Source organism: Mytilus californianus, unplaced genomic scaffold, assembly GCF_021869535.1.
Source record: "Mytilus californianus isolate M0D057914Y unplaced genomic scaffold, xbMytCali1.0.p SCAF_8, whole genome shotgun sequence".
NCBI lineage: Eukaryota > Metazoa > Mollusca > Bivalvia > Mytilida > Mytilidae > Mytilus > Mytilus californianus.
This window is the reverse complement of record NW_026262734.1, coordinates 3,781,515-3,789,998: the sequence shown is the minus strand read 5'-3', so window position 1 is coordinate 3,789,998 and position 8,484 is coordinate 3,781,515. Positions and strand designations below refer to the sequence as shown.

Here is an 8,484-nt window from a genome sequence, read left to right as displayed (position 1 = left end):
TTTTAAAGTAGGTAACCTTAAACAGACATATATTTTTTTTTGGCCTAATCTGTCAATACCTATATTTTGGCATTGCACAAGGTCATGTTTTTTCTCTGACTGTTAATGGGAGAACACCAATTGTTAACCAGTTTTTCCAATGAAAATTTTATATTTTAATTTGGGCAGTGCGATGGACAGGTGGACAGCTCCAGCAGTTTCAATGCAATAGCTTTAAAAAAGTTAAACTAATGCTTTTTAAAGGCAGTGCTTTAGTGCCTTTCTAGTTGCCGTGTTAATCTTTCTTTCCGCGATATCCAACTTATCTACGTGGGGGGTCATTAGGCTCCAAGTAGATCCGGAAAATGTTGATTCTCTCCTCTTCTTATTGTGATATAAAATGTTTTTTGTTTCATTTCATTTACATTGGGAAATAGAGAAACGATCATTGTGTTTTGTTAGTTTTAAAAACTTTTGATATAATTGTATTTTACATTATAAGCAGTCAACCGATTGACAAACTAGAATTATTTGAATTCCGTGTGTAAAGAGGTCGGGTTAATTTCGAGTGTTATCTGCAATCTAGATGTTTATAAATCATTTCAGTCGTTGATATAATAATTAAAGGTCGACTGAACATGAATTATATTATACAATTTAAGGCGCATTTCTGTTTATGCACGTGAACCCATCTAACGTTATTGATTGTTATTTCGCAGTTATATAAAGTAGCAAATTGTCGTTCCTGAATAGGTGGCGCCGTGGTAGCCGATCCTGTTCTTAAACTTCCGGTTTCTGCACTGCAACTATACAGTTGCATTTTTAATTAACGATGCCAAGTACTTGTTGTTGTGTACCTGGATGTCATTTAAGAGGAGGACATGCATTTCCAAATGACTTAAAAAGAAGGAAAAGTTGGATCAACACCATGGCCCATACGCAGATTGGACGAGAACACGATTTCTCAATCAGCTGTTGTTTGCAAGGCACATTTTACTGAAAAAGACTACGTGCAGGAAACTATTCATGGTAAAACTCTTATTTTCTTTTTAAAATATATAGTTATATATGTAATCGCCTTGCGAATAAACCAAAGTCTGTTTACAACCGCAATTATCGTTTTAGAATAAAAGAGGGTGGTTAATTCTCAAGACGTCATATTTTTTTGGATTACGATTCAATGTGATCTGTTTGAGATTTTTTGGTGCTTGCTACAATTATAATGATTTCTTCCAAGAGGTATATCATACTGAGAATTATTTTAGCAGTAATATGCTAATGTAGTAATGACAGGAATGCATAAGCTATGCCTCATAGACTTTCTTGAAAAATATCAATGACAATGTTAACAGGAACAAAACAATGACATGCTCTCATCTATATTATAGTTATTTAGGTACAAACAATGTATGTTTGTTGCATACGTCTCTCATTGTTTGTCCTTTGGATTTACATACCATACATTTTGATGTACATTGAATCAGGCTAACATAGTTTTATCCAGATTGTAATGAATAAATCTAGTTAATATTTTGCCAGGTAGTACAAAGTATGCATTGCTAATGGAAGTTCATTTAATTATCAAAAAACTAATGTTTTATAACCTTTTTCAGAGCGCAAACCCTCCATACAGAGACTTAAGTCTACTGCCATTCCCAGCCTATTTTCCTGGATCAAGCAAGAGACTGAATCGTCCGCAAAAAGAAAAATCAGGGCAGTTTCCTGTGAAAACAAAAGAACTAAACTTGATGAATATTGTAGTAGAAATCTAGAGGAAAGTTTTAATTGTAAAGTTGGTTTTCCTGAAGAAGTCATTCATACTGCAGCCAGGATTTATGACTGTCCACCACCAACTGCCGAGCTAATGTTGAGCTTCACAGATGGAATTACGCAAACACCATCAATGCCTATATTTTCAGCAGAGAATTTTGAAATGAAGACATGTGACACAGCCATGCATTTTTATACCAGTTTAGAGTTGTATACTAAATTTTTATTTGTTTTGACCACACTTGGTCCAGCAGCACATTGTTTGAGATACATATATTTTCAAATTGATAGGGTGTCATTTGAAAATCATTTTTTTTTATGTCTAAACAGTGGCGTGAGGCTAACACTTGGCCGTTTAGTGGTTTAGTCAGGTATTTTTCGCCATCCAACTTCAAATTAAAGTTTCCTACAACTTGGATTATTATTGACAGCACAGAATATCCCGTGATAAAACATAAAGCTCCTAGAGCTCAGGCAACCTTTTCATCATATAAAAACAGAAACACTGAAAATACTTGTATGTTCGACACCTGGTGGTTTAGTCAACTACAAAAATGTATGTCTCTAATGCATATGTTGGTTGTACCAGTTACTGTGAAATAGTTGAAAGATGTAGAATACATGTGTAGTTCAATTATGTGATCCAGGTGACAGTGTGATGGCAGACAAAGGTTTAAATGTGCAAGATTTGTTTGCTCACTTTTTTCAAAAAAAGAAACAGAATTAGTTCCAAAACTCTTATACGGGATAGAAAAGTCTCCAATTAACACATGCACATAGAGCTAATTATTGGACTTGGCAAAACATACAAAATTCTAATAAATCCTATGAATGGAACTGAAACAAAATTTTCATCTGAAATAACATTTAGTTGTTTTATGTTGTGTAATTTTAGAACTTGTATTGTGCCAAAGGATGCATAAATAAAAGTGACGCAATGAAGTCTGTTCTGATATATATATATAAATATTATTTACAATTACATGCACATGTAAATTGTAATGCATAAAAAAATAAGGAGATGTGGTATGATATTCAGTGAGTTTATCGAACCAAAGTGCATAAGAAATGGGTTAAGCAGTCACAGGTGTTACTGTCACCGTACAATCTCCAACAATTAGAAAAACTTGTACCGTGTAAAAAATTTCAGAGATCTTACACCTAAGTTTGACTTTGGTGAATTGTTTATATCTGTTGATGTAAATATAAAAAAGAAGATGTGGTATGATTGCCAATGAGACAACTCTCCACAAGAGACCAGATGACACAGAAATTAACAGCTATAGGTCACAGTACGTCCTTCAACAATGAGCAAAGCACATACCGCACAGTGAGCTATAAAAGGCCCCAAAATGACAATGTAAAACAATTCAAACAAGAAAACTAACGGCCTAATTTATGTACAAAAAATGAACGAATAACAAATATGCAACACATAAACAAACGACAACCACTGAATTACAGGCTCCTGACTTGGGACAGGCACATACATGTACATACAGAATGTGGCGGGGTTAAACATGTTAGCGGGATCCCAACCCACCCCCTAACCTGGGACAGTGGTGTAACAGTACAATATAAGAACGAACTAGAAAAATCAGTTGAAAGAGGCTTAACTCATCAGATGGATAAATACAAATACAAGTGGACGTGGCCGGGTAGTTGTACATCCAAACAACTAAAAGACACTAAGTACAGATCTAAGAGTACTCGCATTTACTGACAGCTAGTTCAAAGCCACTAACAACTGATAAAAAAATCTTGCATCTAAGACTAAATTATCAATCCGTAAGCTCCCTTTAGAATTTTATAAATTTTAGATTTTACATTTCTGAGTTGTGGGGTTTTAATCATTAAAAAAGGGGGGATTTTCCAGTTTTTGGACAACAACTCAAAAATGCTTTAAGCAGTTCGCATGAAACTTTGGTGAATTATTTATAGCTATTGATGTAATCTCCCTATTGATTTTCATAAATTTCAAATATGACATTGAGAAGAAATTGAACTTTATTTGTTTATAGTCTGGCAACAGATTTATTAAGTATTGCGCAACAGCACATTGTATTGCACAACGGCAAGAAATCTTTAATTGAATATAAATTCAATTCATATAACCGATTTCAAGTTCTTTGACTACATTTATTCAGAAACTATAATATGTCAAATATTTAATTACAATCCAAATTCAGACCTGTATCAAGCTTGAATATTGTGTCCATTTTTGCCCCAACTGTTCAGGGTTGGACCTCTGCAGGTGTATCCAGCGGCGCTCAGCGAATCAGTTTATTTCTTAATTAAGAACTCCTTTTTGTCGAGCCTGCGACTTTTGTCGCAGAAAGCTCAACATAGGGATAGTGATCCGGTGGCGGCGTTAGCTAACTTCTTAAAAGCTTTATATTTTAGAAGGTGGAAGGTCTGGATGCTTCATACTTTGTATATGGATGCCTCATGTTACGAAGTTTCCGTCAGTCACATGTCCAATGTCCTTGACCTCATTTTCATGGTTCAGTGACTACTTGAAAAAAAAGTTCAGATTTTTTGGAATGTTAAATTCTCTCTTATTATAAGTAACAGGATAACTATATTTGGTATGTGCGTACCTTGCAAGGTCCTCATGCCCGTCAGATAGTTTTCACTTGACCTTGACTTAATTTCATGGACCAGTGAACAAGGTTAAGTTTTGGTGGTCAAGTCCATATCTCAGATACTATAAGCAATAGGTCTAGTATATTCGGTGTATGGAAGGACTGTCCAACTGGCAGGTGTTATCTGACCTTGACCTCATTTTCATGGTTCAGTGGTTAAAGTTAAGTTTTTGTGTTTTGGTCTGTTTTTCTTATACTGTATGCAATAGGTCTACTATATTTGGTGTATGGAATGATTGTAAGGTGTACATGTCTAGCTGGCAGGTGTCATCTGACCTTGACCTCATTTTCATGGTTCAGTGGTCAAAGTTAAGTTTTTGAGTTTTGGTCTTTTTTTCTAATATTATATGCAATAGTTCAACTATATTTGGTGTATGGAAATATTTTATGATCTATTTGTCAGTCACGCAGGTTTTTTTTTACTTTGACCTCATTTTCAAGGTTCATTGCTCAGTTTTAAGTTTTTGTGTTTTGGTCTGTTTTTCTTAAACTATAAGCAATAGGTCAACTATATTTGTTGTATGGAAGAATTGTTAGCTGTACATGCCTGCCCAGCATGGTTCATCTGACCTTGACCTCATTTTCTTGGTTCATTGGTCGATGTTTAGTTTACTTGGTTAATGTTAAGTTTATGTGACAGTTGTAATAAAGCTTTATATTTAGGACTATCAACATAATATCAATGATTAGTAAAGAAGGCGAGACATTTCAGCGTGTGCACTCTTGTTTCATTCATAAATTACTTTATACTTGGAAATATAATTTTGCTTGGAGTTATAGTTTCTAAAAAAAGTATTGTCATTGAAAGAGTTGACATGTTGCAATGTACATTTATTCTACATAGTTTTATGGTACCAAATCAAAAGTTTATATAAAAGAAAGAAGTCAAAGTTTCCCCATCATAGTTTAGTTACATACATTTTTTTTGTACCTGAGGTCGTTGAATATAGATCATTATATAAATAAGGAGATGTGTCATGATTGCCAATGAAACAACTATCACCCATACATTGTACTTACCAGTAACAAACCACATTTGCAAAGTCGAATAAAATACAGTTGATAACATTTACTTATTACTAAAAAGAAAATGCCAAACTATTTTTTAACAGTATTTGACTATATATAAACATAGATAAAAAGGTACAAACTGGACATAATGCACTAGTTCATAAACAAATGAGAACAATCGCCTTCATATAGTGCTCAGAATATGACATTCATAAAACTTGTTCAATATCATTAGAGAACTCTAAATCTTAAATACTGAAAGCCACCTCTGATAAGTACAATGTACTATGCAAGATAATGATATAACTGGACTAAAAATACACACAACCTGTAATTAACTGCCTTTACAGCGCTTTCGCGCTTTGATTAAATTTAAAAAGATGTTTATGATGACAAAATGTCTGATATTGACAATTTTCACTTCTTCTGTTCAGGAGATATGGTCCTTTATGGATTGAAAAGGGCACTTTATGTGAATTCCTTGTGATAGCCTTAGATTGCTTGATTCAATCCTTATCAAATTTAAAGATCTAAATGAAAGTCAGGCTTGGTTTAAATTGAAAATTTTCACTTTTGTGAGGAACAGTAGCTAAGGTTGCTATTGCTGTGGGTTGAATACTTGTTACTAAAGAAAACAAATAATCAGGTACAAAACTCTTGTAGTCTCATCATACAACAAAATTCAAATCAGCAGTATTTGTAAGAGGCCAGTATATAAATACCACAGATCTGAGAGGGTGATGGAGCAGATTTTTACCCCGAGAAAACATTGTCAGCTGAGGTGAAGCCAAGGTTGACAATGTCTTTTCGAGGGGTAACAATCTGCTCTATCACCCTCTCATATATGTGTTATTTAATTTATTATACTGAATGTTCTGATATTACTGTCTATTAAATTTGAAATTCAAAGAAATAAACTGTGACGTCTTGTACATATCAATCATCCGTATTAAAGCAGCGTATTTATTAAAGTGCACACTTGATCAAGCGTCTCCATGAAGGGTAATAGAGTGTTTGCCATGGGATAGAATAAATTGTCTCCCTCCTATCAACCAATCAAAGTCTGGCATTTTGACATGAAGTAAAATAATAGGTATTTTCCACTGTCAGACCATCAGTAGAAAGTTTTTTAACTGAATATGCTTTCATTTCATGTATGTAGCCCTTGTTGTTGAAAGATGTAAGAAATTTCAAGTTTAATTATATATGATAAAGTAAGTAAGTAAGTAATCTTTATTTAAAGTCAGGATGCATATATACATAATAACAAAGAACATGAGCTCTTAAGAGCTCTTTAACCGACTGATATTAATAAACAAAACATACATGTAATAACATCAGATTCATATACAACACAAACATACAGACAGCACATACATGTATTAATCATGTTAATACATAGATAGCACATGCAAAATAAAAGCTAGGCAAGATAAATATGATGATTTGTTGGGTTTTTTATTTACACCCTGTTATTTAAACCCCTGTTCTATAACAGGTGAACAAAAGTATGTGGTTACAAAAAAAATAAACAAATGTTTAAATTCCTTGTTATAGACTTATTATAATATATTCCACAGTCCAGATCAGTTTTGTTATTTTATTAACTTAGTCAGATTTTATGTGGGCATTGAATTGATTGCTATGGTAGGAATGATATGTTTGGAAAATAATGTTGAAATTTGGGATTAATCATTTTATAGATATTCCGGTAGAAAACATTTAAATTAAGTTACTAATGAATGTGGCTTTTTGAATGTGTAGGAAAAATTGACAATTGAGGCCTTTTTTAGACATATTTAGTTCAGAAATTCTTATCAATTTGAAAAACCAGTATAAGATTATGAAGATTACAAGTAAGTTAGATTATTAATTTATTAGATATTTTGAATAATCTAGAATTATTTAACTGCTTGTTATAAATATATTTAGGAATAGAGACAACTTTCTTAATTTTTTCAGACATTTGCCTAGATCTGTTTCTAAAAAAAAAAAATTTTTTAATTGATAATTAATTCTGCCATTTGTTTTTTTTTTTTTTAATTTGATTATCAGTACTGAATACATTTTGTTTTAATATCTATCTGCCTGTCAACACTGTTGTTGTGAGTTTGACCCTGCACATGGCAGGTAGGTTGATTTAAATCTAAATAGACTAGGATTGACAGTTTTCCCACCAATGTTTGGTTGTTTTTTCTGGGCACTCTGGCTTCCTTAAAAAACTGGCTGCCACAAATAAGTTGTGCTGAAAGTGACGCTAAAAAACACCAAAAATCAATCAACCTATCTATTGGTAACACATAAGTCCTTCAAGAAAAAACTAGCGTCTGTACACTATGTGAAACTCTGAATGGCCCAAAGTGTAAAAATATGTCTTTCAATGTGTTTTGATAAACAAATAAAAAAAAATGTCATTGCTTTAATTTTTTATGGTTGTTAAATTATATTTATAATTAATTAAATATATATTATTGATGGCTATAGATATGGTAAAGAAGTCTTGGCTATTTATCAATTCATGTCTTCTGTATGGTTTAATTACCCAAACAATAACATTTTTGACGATGAACAATAACACCGATATTTAATATGTAAATATGGTAATGAATTATTAAATTCCAGTGTTAAGTGTGATTGTAGATTAGGGATAGTGTGTGAGCTGTTAGACCCCTGCTATTGATCATGTAATTACCTTACCTAATATAGACCATGAACAATAATTTCATAAAGCTATTTTTTCATTCATATTAAACTGACAAACTGACCTAATTTATATATATATAAATAGAATGTGAAAAATTATCATTTTATGAAAAGTGACAATGATAAGAAAAATAAAGAGAAATTAAACTTGAAACTGTTGAGAATGATTTACACAAATCTTTATCTGAGTAAACAGGTCAAGTTTTTAAAAAATTTAATTGGGAATTATTTTGTTGTAACCAGCTAGTACTTGTAGATAAAGAAAAAAGATATTGATATTGGAAGAAATCAGTAAGATGATAAGATTGGAAGGGAACAGTTCCATTTCTTTTCACTTTACTAACAGCCTGTAAATTGGGGTGGAATACAAATACTT

At 32.4% G+C, this 8,484-nt stretch overlaps 1 long non-coding RNA gene across 1 annotated transcript; it reads left to right on the top strand.

The window, feature by feature from the left end:
• Positions 1 to 262: 262 nt before the first annotated feature.
• LOC127712289 (uncharacterized) lies at positions 263 to 2,692 on the top strand. The gene is made up of 2 exons (XR_007987018.1): positions 263 to 1,008; positions 1,593 to 2,692. It is a non-coding gene; the product is annotated as an uncharacterized LOC127712289 (long non-coding RNA).
• Positions 2,693 to 8,484: the final 5,792 nt, after the last annotated feature.